The sequence below is a fragment of the Trachypithecus francoisi genome, unplaced genomic scaffold, assembly GCF_009764315.1.
Source record: "Trachypithecus francoisi isolate TF-2019V2 unplaced genomic scaffold, Tfra_2.0 Lachesis_group10, whole genome shotgun sequence".
Lineage (NCBI taxonomy): Eukaryota > Metazoa > Chordata > Mammalia > Primates > Cercopithecidae > Trachypithecus > Trachypithecus francoisi.
The window spans coordinates 16,146,848-16,159,882 of record NW_022681455.1 but is presented as its reverse complement, the minus strand read 5'-3'; the positions used below and the strand labels follow the sequence as shown (position 1 = coordinate 16,159,882).

Here is a 13,035-nt window from a genome sequence, read left to right as displayed (position 1 = left end):
TACAATACTTTAGCTAGACACAAAAGTTCTCCAAGTCCCCACTAGAATAGGTAGACACAGAGCACTGATCGGTGCGTTTACAAACCTTGAGCTAGACACAGAGTGCTAATTGGTGCGTTTACAATACTTTAGCTAGACACAAAAGTTCTCCAAGTCCCCACTAGAATAGGTAGACACAGAGCACTGATCGGTGCGTTTACAAACCTTGAGCTAGACACAGGGTGCTGATTGGTGCATATACAATCCTCCAGGTAGACATAACATTTCTTCAAGTCCTCACCTGACTCAGGAACCCAGCTGGCTTCACCTAGTGGATGCGGCGCCAGGGACCGCGGAGGGAGCTGCCCGCCAGTCCCTCGCTTAGTGCCTGCACTCCCCAGCCCTTTGGTTGTTGATGGGATCGGGTGCCGTGGCACATGGGGTGACACCAGTCAGGGAGGCTCGTGCCGCGCGGGAGCCCATGGGGGCATGGCACGGCTGGGGCATGGGCCCCAGCCCTGCCCCACAGGGAAGGCTGCAGCCGGGCGAGAATTTCAGCGCCGCGCTGGCGGACTGTCAGTGATAGGGCAACCAACGCACCCTCCACAGCTGCTAGCTCAGGTACTAAGCCGCCCACTGCCCAGGGCAGCCACCCGGGCTGGCTAGACCGCGCCCACCCGGAACTCGCGCTGGCCCACGAGCACCGCGCGCAGCCCTGGTTCCTGACGGCGCCTCCTCCTCCACACCTCCCCCTCTACACCTCCCCGCAAGCAGAGGGAGCCAGCTCCAGCCTCGGTCAGCCCAGAGAGGGGCTCCCACGGTGCAGCGGCGGGCTGAAGGGCTCCTCTAGGGCTGCCCGCCGGAGTGGACGCGGAGGCTGAGGAGACGCCGAGAGCAAGCGAGGGCTGGTAGCATGTTGTCACCTCTCAATAAGAGCACCCTTCCCCAGAGTCTACCAGCAGGCAGACCTCTCAGGGGAAGTATGTGCATATGCCTTAAAATCACATGAAAAACGGGGGACGGATGGGGCTATGTGGGAGAGACCCCACAGGGTGAGAATGAATGGAATGGAGTCAGGAAGGTTGTAAACAAAAGGCCAGAGTATGTGGGTTACGTTTCTACACTTTAATTCATATACATAGGTGGTTGAAATGATTAAACTGTATTAGGAAAAATGGACAATCTTTTCCTAATTTTAGATACTGAAGGATTAACCAAATAAGATAAAAACTTTTCATGGGGCCATGTGTGGTGGCTCATTCCTGTATTTTCAGTACTTTGGGAGACTGTGGTGGGTGGATCACCTGAGGTCAGGAGTTCGAGACTAGCCTGGCCAACATGGCGAAGCCCCATCTCTACTAAAAATACAAAAGTAAGCCAGGCATGGTGGCACATGTCTATAATCCCAGCTATTTGGGAGGCTGAGGCAGAAGAACTGCTTGAACCCAGGAGGCAGAGGTTGCAGTGAGTCGAGATCCTGCAACTGCACTCCAGCCTGGGCAATTGAGCGAGACTCCGTCTCCAAAAAAAAAAAACAAAAAAAAAAACTTTTATAAGGTTGCATAAAAGTAATTCAAATTATAATAATTCCAGTAAAGAATATGTCATTTGTGCCTAATTACAGTGCCAAATTATAACAACTAGGCATGGATTAAACATAGCATACATTTTATTTGCTTTCCTGTGTCCCCGCCTTCCTAGGGTCACTCCAGATCACTGTCATCAGCTAATGTAGTACATGATATTGACTCACAACTTGACAGAGTTGAAGAGGCCACTGCCTATAATCTACCTACATGTTTCCTGGCATTTCTAGTGTTCCTTCATAATCTACTGTGGAACTTGTTTCAGTGTTCAATCCATATTACCTTTACAGATATGAAATTTCAACAATTTAATTTTTGTTATGTCTAATATTCTTTCCTACTGCTTCAAAGGATGCCCACTCTTTATTTGGCAGTCACTTAAATGGCATTTCCTGAAGACCAGGCATTTTTTCCCCATGTGCCTTGAAAATACAAATTCATGTCATCTTTATAACAGCCCTGTGAAATCGTGTGGCAGACACTATTGCCCATCCGTGTGCCCTCAGTCCACTTCCCAATTACACCTGCAGTCACAGTGGACAGTTTGACATGAAATGACATTGAGGAACATGTGTGCATAGGTAAACATCCCAGTTCCCTGTCCTCTGCAGTACTGTGAAGGTCCTCACATGATGGTGCCCCCATTGCCCTCGAGAATGACTGCTCCTTTAGAGCCCCTTCAAGAGCTTCTCTCCCCGTGCTCTCACCCACCCTTATTCCTTCACTTGTACTTCCTGGAATCACCTCTGAAAAAATCACTTATATCTAAGTCCTTTCATCTGGGTCCACTTTGGGATGAACCCAAATTGCAACACTAAGTTCTATTATAATCCTCATTTTATAGATGAATAAAACCTCATCGTATAGATCAAAGTATGTGCCTCATATAGATGAGGCACAGAGTGGTATAATAATTTGCTCAAGGTTATCCAGCTCATGGAGTAAGGATCTGAATTCAGGCTTCAGAGTCCATATTCTTTGCTACCCCTATACTGGCCTCTAAAAATCATACTCTATAATTTGGTGAACACGTCCGTCTTCCACCTACACAGATCATTCTCAATAATATAAATAGGGAGAGGAATTCGGCAAACTACAGCCCGCAGCCAAATCTGGCACATGGCCTGTCTTTGTAAATAAAGTTTTATTAGACTACAGCCACATCCATTTGTTTCCACATAGTCTGTGGCTGCTTTTGCACTGCAATAGTAGAATTGAGTAGTTCTGATAGAGACCATGTGGCCTGCAAAACCTAAAATGTTTACTCTCAGCCAGGCGCAGTGGCTCATGCCTGTAATCCCAGCACTTTGGGAGGCTGAGGTGGGTGGATCATGAGGTCAGGAGATCGAGACCACCCTGGCTAACACGGTGAAACCCCATCTTTACTAAAAATAAAAAAAAATTAGCTGGGCGTGATGGTGGGCGTCTGCAGTCCCAGCTCTTCAGGAGGCTGAGGCAGGAGAATCCCTTGAACTCAGGAGGTGGAGGCTGCAGTGAGCTGAGATCGCGCCTTCCATGTTCTGCCACAATATGGTACTAAGATCGTGCCACTGCAGAGTGAGACTCCATCTCAAAAAAAGAAAAAAGTTTACTATCTGGCCCTTATTCACAAAACATTTGCCAACTCATACTATTTCTCAGTAGGGCGTGATCTTTCCCAGCTGGAATCTGTTTAAAATATATCAGTGAGACTCCCAGAACATGGCTTGACTTTGGGTTGGGTAGCTTTGGGGATTCTGAATATCTGGTCAACAAGCATGTTTCTCTCTGTGCTACTCTAGCTGACCCCAGGGATTGGTCAAACACCCAAATGCTGAGCCTATGGCTCGTTCTTCTCCTGGCCACCAGTCAAATGGTCTGTGACTATTTCTCCTTTTCCCAACCTAATTATATTTCTAAGAGATAAGAGGTGTCCCTTTCCCACTAACAAATGTACAATACCAGTCATGCTTTAAAAAGTGGGTTAGGCCTGAAGGAAGCTTTTGCCAGAGATATAATCACATGGGAGAGGAACTTGACTAATTCTGTGAAGGCGAGAGAGATCTCATCTTATTTTAGATGATTCAATGGGAACATTTTGATTAGTTTGATAGAGTTGTTAGGTTACATGTTTGTTTGGGAGTTTCTGCATCTACGGCCACTTCTGCTGGGCCTACACCATGTGGTGTGAAAGCTTTGGGTTTCCACCTTTACACACAGGTATCAAAAGCACCTTTGCAGCCATTCACATTAAAGGCACCCATTGGCTGTCCCAGGTCATCAAAAAAATATTATTATGCACCATTTATACCAGTTTGCCAACTTGGATTTTTTTTTCTTTCTTACAAGAAACCATAGCGACACTGTAAATCATTGAGGGTATTGATATCTTTTAAGATACACTTTGATAACATTCTGGAATATGCCATTTTATAAAGCAGGGAAAGGTGCCACTTGGAGTGTATCCAGGAGGCAGGAATGCCCTGCAAGGGCAACTTTTCCTTCTCAGCTATGTTCATAGTAACTGTTTATGTATTCTAGACTTACAGACAAGGTCTTCAGATAATGTAATGAGTACTTGTTAATCAAAACTCCCATACCTCAAGAAGGTTTTTGCAGGTCAAATAGGTTGGAGTAAAAATATACATATATGTAACTCTTTACAATACCTGAGAACAAAATGCATCGAAATATGCTCCTGTCTTGCCCCAGTTCAACTACAATTTCATAGAGGTCATTTAGGAAACTCAGTGCCTTCCAGTTGTCCCCCAAATATCTGGCAATTGTACGTGCCTTCTCCACTTTCAACCATAATAACCTGATGATGAAGAATCACCAGTTCAAACAAACAGATCGTTCATGGTGAGGTCTGTATTTAGTGGACTGTGTCTAAGAAAGAATGTGTTAATCTGAAGACCCAAAACTTGGTTACCATTTGATAAAATATTTGGGTTTATAACATTTTGTCATCTATTGCTTGAACTTGCTGGGAATTGGTTGGAAGCAAATCTTCCTGGAGAAAATGCTATTGGTCAATCAGAGGACCCGGATGTCCCTCCTCTGGGGAAGTTTTGGTGGTAACCATGACTAAGACTAATGTCAATCATTGAGTGACAGGTTCTGGGAATCATTACCCATCACCCTTCCCAGTGGGAGTGTGTTCCTTCAGGAGCTGCCTGGAAGGTGCAAATGACATGCTAGTCACAAAGTTTTGGATTGTTTTGGACCTGCAGGAGAGCTGGTCACACGGGTGAGTCCTTGTGGGGACAGTCATTCTCCATGTAGGGGTGGAGGAGAAAAGAGAAGGGAGAGGGAAGGAGTGTGACCAAATCACTGGGGCTTTTTCAAACAGAACAAGGCCTCTTCCTCCTCATCATCCCTCCTGGATTCCAATTCAAAGGCCTGGGGCTCATGTGATCATATGACTGCAATTCTTTTTTTTTTTTTTTTTTTGACACCTGTATGGGTGTGTGGTCTTTTTTTTTTTTTTCTTTTGAGACAGAGTCTCACTCTGTTGCCCAGGCTGGAGTGCAGTGGTGCAATCTTGGCTTACCACAACCCCTGCCTCCCAGATTCAAGCAATTCTCCTGCCCCAGCCTCCCAAGTAGCTGGGACTGCAGGCACGTACCACCGTGCTCAGCTAATTTTTGTATTTTTAGTAGAGATGGGGTTTCACTATGTTGGCCAGTCTGGTCTCAAACTCCTGACCTCATGATCTGCCCGCCTCGGCCTCCCAAAGTGCTGGGATTACAGGCATGAGCCACTATGCGTGGCCAAGTGACTGCAGTTCTACTGCTCTTCACCATGTCCTGCTCAGTCTAGAACACGCTCTACAGACCTGGGCGTGGCTGCTCTTTCTGGGGGATGCTGGCAGCCCATGGCTGGAGTTTGTCAGTCATCTGCAAGAACTGAAATCCCTCAGGTATCCAAGGTACTTACTGGGCCCAAGTATCAAAAAGACAGGATTTACACACCAGCTTTCCTTCCTCCATTTGGACTCTGACCTCACAGAGGCTTCCGCAGTGACCCTCTTCTTCTTCTATTTCCTCAGCTTTGCTTTCTGCCCTAGTTCTTCCAGCTCTTCCCCTTGTTACATTATTCATGGCTTTTATTTCTCACTTAGTAATTTATTTTAATTTTTATTCGTGTTTTTATGCTCACTTAACCCAGGTCCTTATCTTGAAAAATGACTACTCTGCAGTGACCAGAGAAGGAAGAAGTAGCAAGCTATTAGTCCTTTTTAAAACAAGAGAATTCCAAGATTATTGCATTAAAAAAATTTTTCAACAGCTGCAACAGAATTCGCCCTTAAACAGTGGTTCTTAACCTGGGCTACACATTGGAACTATTTGGGCAGTTTTGGAAAAAAAAATCCCAATGCCTGGGTCTCCCCTCCAGAGATTCTCTTTTAATTGGCCCGAGGTAAGACTTGGGCCCCGGGAGTTTTAAAAGCTGCCCAGGTGCAGCTTTTTAATGTGCAGCCAGGGTGGTGTGTCCTTCCCACAGACAACGCTGCAGAAGCGAGGCTGCCTCAGAAGTTCAGACCCCCTCCCCCTCCTCTTTCAGCACAATGATCATCCTTGCAGATTTCCTCATAAGTGAGAGAAGCCGGGCTCATGTCCTTGCCCCACCACTGTGTTACCCTGGGACAGGGCCTTTATCCTTCTGAGTCTCAGTTTCTTCATCAGTAAGAGTAACAAACTCAACCCTGATGAGGTTGCAAGCTGGACCCACCCACGATGCTGCAGGTTAGAACTCCTGGTCAGCAGTGCACAGGGTCAGGATGAGCTCAGGAGAAATGCAAGAAAACTGAACCAATTAATGGTGCCTGTGGCCACGTGGAGACCCTGTTTCTACCACCAATATGCCCCTGATGTCGGCACTGAAGAGAAGACACCTTTTAGGGCCCCAGACTGACTGTTTCCAGCTTCCAGCTCTCAGAACCTCTGTGGGCACCAGGTAAGTGTTCAGAAGGCCTTCCTTGACCACCAATATGTACATCAGCAAAGTTTTTGACTCCATCACACAGTCCTTGAGGTGGTCCAGCTGAATTCTTTCCTCCCCTGGTCATGACATGTACTACAGAATTGGAGGGAAATCAGCATGTGCCAGGGAAGCCAGCTAGGGAGGGGACAGAAACTCCCCTTCCTTCCCTGCTTAGGGGCCTTCAAGTAAGCGCCCTTCCGCCATGAAGCAGAGGGTCGATGAACACAAACAAGGCACTAATGCAGATTTCCTATAAAGACCTTCATTAGAGAAAACAGAGCCAGATCTTCTAACCAGACCCCAGCGATGTCTTCCCTTGCAGTAAGATGATGCCTTGCTTTACACAGATCCTTTGCTGAGAAGCAGATGTATTTAATATAAAAGAAAGAAGAGAAGAGGAGAGAGAAGACATTGTCATGCGTGAATTTACTCATTCCGTGACACTCAAAACTCATTTCCTCTCAGGGCATTTGTCCTTGCTTTTCTCCTCCTGGGATACTCGTAGTTCACTCCTTCTGTGCTCCAATATCATCTCCATACTACTCCCCTTTCCCTTCTTATCCCCTTGCTCTGCTATTTTTCTTTGTCACAATGACCACTACCACTACTTACCATTATATTATTTATTTATCTGTTACTTGCTTATGAGACCCTGAGCTCCATGAGGATTTTACTTATCTCATTTATAGCTCTGCTCCGGTGCCTGGCAAAAAAATATAAGCAAAGAGCATGAATGAATGAACGAGCATGTGCATGAAACCTTGGGAGGCAGAGCGTCTGCTTTCGCGGGTCCCACACAACACGGCTCCTGCGCCACTGACAGTGCCCTTGCTCCCTGGCTGGGCTGTGTTCTTCTCCATAGGATTTACCACCATCTGACTGACTTTATTATTTGTTTACTTCCTATCTGCCCCGCTGGAATGTAAACTCCACAAAGGAAGGGACTTTTGTTTTCATTTTTACTAGCCTTTGCTTTATTTCCAAAGTCAGGATGGCACCTGGCAATGTAGTGGGAATTTAATAAATATCTATTGTCAAAGAAACGATTACCTCACTCAGGAGAAGGTGACGCCAATCAATCTCTGGCAAAAGTGGTGTTTTTCAAGTGCCTCCTTTGTCATCAGCCTCTGTTTTTTTTTTTTTTTTTTTTTTTTACCTCTTTATTCTTCTTGAGAACACTGCCTCCATCCATAGTTTCCAGTGGCTGTTAACCCCTCCCTCTCTTCCCAACCACATGCAGCAGGTCTCCACGTCAGTCTTTGACAACACCTCTGCGTTCCCTCTGTACTTTGCTCTTGCTGTTTCATCTTTGAATGCTTTTCTTTCCCCATCCACTAAAAGTCTCCTTATCCCTCTGAGCCAGCTTTTTCCCGGAGCCTTTTCCTGACCCCCAGCCAGAAGTGCACTTTTCCTTCTCTGAATCTCTACAGGACTTGGTACCTCTCAAGTGGTACTTAGGACACATTAGAAGACATGATCAGATCTTTGGAGATTATGTCAGTTACACTGCAACCCAAAACTGTAACCCTAAGACAAGAAGGGGCAGGCTCAGTGGCAGGGAGTTAGCTGCCGGCTTACTCTCACGCTCACACAAGAACCTTCAGGCATCACCAACATCTTTCCGCCTACAGAGCTGAGGCCATTTCAGACTGGGCCGCACTGTCTCATCTATCCTGAAGCTTTGGAAAATCCCAATGGCTTGCTACGTGCAGGGATAGAAGCAGAAGATCCCAGAACTGCCCCAAATTGCAGCTCCCACTTCTCTCCCTCCAGCCCCTGACCTCTACCCCAGCCTCTCAATCCCTGGAGGAAGGTCTCAGGACCAGAGGACTTTGTTTTTCTCTTTCAGACTCCTCCAGCCTTCTTTCCCTCCTCCAGAAGCCCAGATTCTGGCACTCTCTCACAACCTGCAGACAACTCTATGAGGAAACATCCTCCCTCCTCTACTCATCAGATTAGTATTTCATCATTTCATTTTCTGGTAGCCAACAGCTTACATTGTGAGCTGTAGATTTCTACAGACTCAAAAGCCTAAGCCTTCTGAAGACAGAGTTGCCCACTTAAAACTGACTGTGGAATTAGGGGTTTCTAATATGAGTTATTTCAACACCTCCCTGATGCTTTTTCTCCCCTGCCTCTCCATCTGCAATTTTTGCAGGAAGCGTGATGCAGTCAAGAATGTGGGTGGTGAACCTGGGAGGTGGAGCTTGCAGTGAGCCAAGATTGCGCCACTGCACTCCAGCCTGGGCGACAGAGTGAGACTCCGTCTCAAAAAAAAAAAAAAAGAAAAAAGAATGTGAGTGGACATTTCTGTCTTTTCAAGAAAACTGTTATTGGGAGTGGGAACTAGTGATGAGTGACGAGATTTTGGATTTTGATAGATGAAATATTTTCAGACTTAAAGATTATTCAGGTCAAGCAGACTTCCTTTATGCTTCTGCAGAGGCAAATTTAATGTATCTATATTGTTATTTCTACTTTTTATGCCCTAGCCCGTTTTAACCCTTATATGTAGTCTCTCACCCACTCACAAGTTGCATTCTCAGGGGGCATATTTTTCAGAGAAACAACAGTAATAAGGTTTGTGTGCTATCCTGTAATATCCCATTTTGCTAATATAGCTAAATTCAATATTATTCATGTATTCACGAATTCACTTATTCATTCACTTAATAAATATGCATTGAGCCAATGCAATGGCTCATGTCTATAATCCCAGTACTTTGGGAGGCTGAGGTGGGAGGTTCCCTTGAGGCCTGAAGTTCAAGACTAGCCTGGGCAGCATAGCAAGACCCTGTCTTTACAGAATAATAATAATAAGAAGAAACCAGGTGTGGCAGTACACATCTGTAGTCTCAGCTACTCGAGAGGCTGAAGCAAGAGGATTTCTCAAGCCCAGGAGGTCAAGGCTGCAGTGAGCTATGATCGTGCCACTTCATTCCAGCCAGGACAACAGAGTGAGACACTGTCTCTAAATATATATACATATATATATGTGTGTATATATATATATGTGTATATATGTGTGTGTATATATATGTATATATATGTGTGTGTATATATGTATATATATGTGTATATATATGTATATATGTGTGTATATATATATACACACACACATATACACATACACACATACACACATACATACACACGTGTGCATTGAGCAACAACTATATGTCAAGCACCATGCTGGACAGTGGGGTCCAGTGGTGAGCAAGAGTGACACAGGTCCTGCTGTCATGGATCTTACATGGAGGTGAAGGGAGCCAGATAATAATGACCTGCAATAAACATACAATTATAGACTAGAATAGATGCCCTAACTTGAGGGAGTCTACTTTAGACAAGGCAGTCAGGGAAAAAAATCTTGATTTTTGAGCTAAGATAAAAAAAGAGCTGAGTTCAAGGAGCCTTCCAGGCAGAAGGTACAGCAGATGCAAAGGCCCCAATGCAAAAGATGACTCATGTGTTGGATAAACAGAAAGAAACCAGTGTGACAGAGCTTGGTGAGCTGGCTGCCCTGGGAAGAGGGGTCTGCAATTGCCTTCTGGTTTCCAGGCCCATGAGAAGCCTTCCCGTTTTCAACACAACTCCCTGACTTGCTTGAATGGGTGGTATATTCGTTAATTCCAGAATGCCTGTACTTCAGATATTCCGAGCATTGATATGAACCCCTGCTGGAAAACACACACACACACACACACTTTTGCTCAGGGAGGCTAAAAATCTTTACCTCATGAAACCTTCTTACAGCCAAAGTCACATTTTTCTCAACATAGGAGATTCGAGTTTCTTGCTGGTACATTATTGGGGTCCACAAAGTACGAAGTAGAATCTGAATTGATAACAAACACAGCTGCTGTCTTGGATCGTACAGACTCTAAATGTGGTCTTGGAGGAGTAATGAGCGTGTTTTCAAAAGTGGTCTTGCCCTTCACATAATCACCAGTACAACAGCGATGCCACATGCTGTATTCAGAGATAACCGTATTTTTCTGTCTTTTATATCTCTTGAATCTTTTATCATGCAACAAAAGCAACATAAAATTTGGCTCACCACTACTGTCCTGTATTTCAGGTTAGTAAGAGATAATTCATTGGCATAGTCCCTGGCAAATGCTCAGTTAACATTAGTTGTAGTCATTATCAGACAAAAAGGACAAATCACAACTTAACTCTGAAGATTTTAGGTGCTCAAAGGACAAAGCCCTCTTAAATTTTACCCAAGTGAAATCTTCAATCATTTTTCTTTGAGAAGGAAACTGCAACCTTCAAATTGTGCGTAAGCACATTTCCTTTTGAAGCTCAAGATAATCCTGTATTTTCAAAACAAAGCAATTAGGCCTCCATCATTAAATGTGGCTTTGTTTACTTGTGTGGTTTCCTTTCATTCTTGTAGGTCAAATGTTATTATCATCATAGTTGACTCAATTTTTTTTAAAGCTTAATTCAGTTTTAAAAACCTAATCTGTTCCATTCCAGATCTTTCTCAACAAAAGTCTCAACTTCATTCACAGTGGAAAGTTTGTAGGCTTAACAAACCTTTTGTTTAGTGGAAGGAAAAACAAAAATACCACGCCCACCTCTGAGGTCTGGCTCAGAGGAAAACTGCTCTGCCGTGCTTCCTCTCTGACTGCTTGTGTGTAACAGGGATGTGGCATGAGTCGACATTAGCATGCTCTGTGCTAAGATGCATCAGATGTCGTGGGGCCCTTGGGAATCTTGGACTAGAGGCTGCAGATAGGATGTGGGGATAAGCAATGTAATGAACCCATGAATCTTCAATCATGTAATAAGCTGTTATACCACAAAGAACTATGACCTAGGAGGTGAAACATACCATGAGGTGTTTAGCGAGATTGAGAATCTTGTTGTCATGTTATGTTCATGTCGTGTCTGGAACAGGAGAGAAAGGGCAGGGTAAGTGTCCCCTTACGAAGGCCAGAATTGTGCGGGGCTTTCATCATATCAGATGGTGATGATTTGTGTACCCAGCCATCTCCCTCCCACTGGAGGAAGAGTCTTATGTTATTCATCCTGTGTCTCCAGAGTTTATTACAGTGTCTGTGCTCAAGAAATACATGTCCAGTGAATGAATTTTATTATTATTATTATCGTCATTATTATTGAGACAGAGTCTCGTTGTCACCCAGGCTGGAGTTCAGTGGAGCGATCTTGGCTCACTGCAGCCTCCGCCTTCTGGGCTCAAACCCAGCCTCCTGCCTCAGCCTGCCTCCTGCCTCAGCGTCCCAAGTAGCTGGGATTACAGGCATGCGCCACCATGCCTGGCTAATTTTTGTATTTTTAGTAAAGACAGGGTTTCACCATGTTGGCCAGGCTAGTCTTGAACTCCTGACCTCAGGTGATTTCCCTACCTCTGCCTCCCAGAGTGCTGGGATTACAGGCATGAGCCACTAAGCCCGGCCTGAATGAATTTAACTTTTAAAACACTTTCATATATTAGGACCAGCCTGGTTGTCTTCCACAGAACTGAATCAGTAGCTTAGTGAGAGTGAACTCTCAAATATAGATGTCTCTGTTTACTGTGACAAGGACAAAAAATGCATTCGCAGCAAAGCCTGCCAAGCAGGGTAGAGAACACACCATCCATACTCTTAAATGCAACGACTTGCAATTCAGTATAACCACCTAACATCCGGCCTTCTCAGCATTTTTCACACCATGACATACACAGCAAATGAAATCTGTACAGCAAACTGGGATAAACCACTAAGGCTGCTCTCGGCAGGAGGAGACTGCCCTGAGGGTTCCAGGTGCCCCAAGCCCCACCGGCCTCTAGGGAAATTATACTGGGGTGGACACCCACTCCAATGCTTCCAGCAAGCCTGCGGCCTGGAATAGCATAGTGGCCAGGATGCTCAGTTGAACTTGTAAAAATGAGCCAGCTGTGACTCCTGAACGTAAAATCCAAGATCCTGGTACAATCTATTTCTACACTACTGGCACCATCTCTTGCCCAGTCACTTAATAAAGATAACCAGTAGGTGGACAAGTGCCTTCAGTTCAGGGCCTAGAAGGGCTGGGCATGGCTAGCTAGCTGGGAAATGTAGGTTGCACAAAAAATCCCTAAAGATACTCACACTACTTTATAGTTGTATTAGTGCTTTATGGTTTATAAAAAGCTTTTATTGTATTATACATCAATTGATAATAAAATATAATCTGGAACAGGCAGAGCGAAAAACAAAAAATAAAAAGACTCATATCCATTCCTCTTAAAGTGTCAGATGTTCACCAGAAGGAAGATATTTTTAGTTTACAAATAAAAAATTTTCACAAACTTGGACCCAACTTTCCAATCACTAACAGAGATAAGGGGTATGAGAAATGGACATATGGCTGCAGTAAGAAGTCACAGCCAGGCAAAGAGAGAAGATGCAGACAAACACGCAGAAATCTGGGAGGCAAGCACCTATGGTCCCAGTCACTTGAGAGGCTGAGGCAGGAGAATCGCTTGAGCCCAGGAGGTGGAGGCTGTAGT

At 44.8% G+C, this 13,035-nt stretch overlaps 1 long non-coding RNA gene across 1 annotated transcript; it reads right to left on the bottom strand.

Moving 5' to 3' along the window:
- Window positions 1–5,522: 5,522 nt before the first annotated feature.
- Window positions 5,523–11,280, bottom strand: LOC117088661. The gene is made up of 2 exons (XR_004439266.1): window positions 11,076–11,280; window positions 5,523–6,880 (listed from the first exon to the last, which is right to left on the bottom strand). It is a non-coding gene; the product is annotated as an uncharacterized LOC117088661 (long non-coding RNA).
- Between the last annotated feature and the right edge of the window lie 1,755 nt (window positions 11,281–13,035).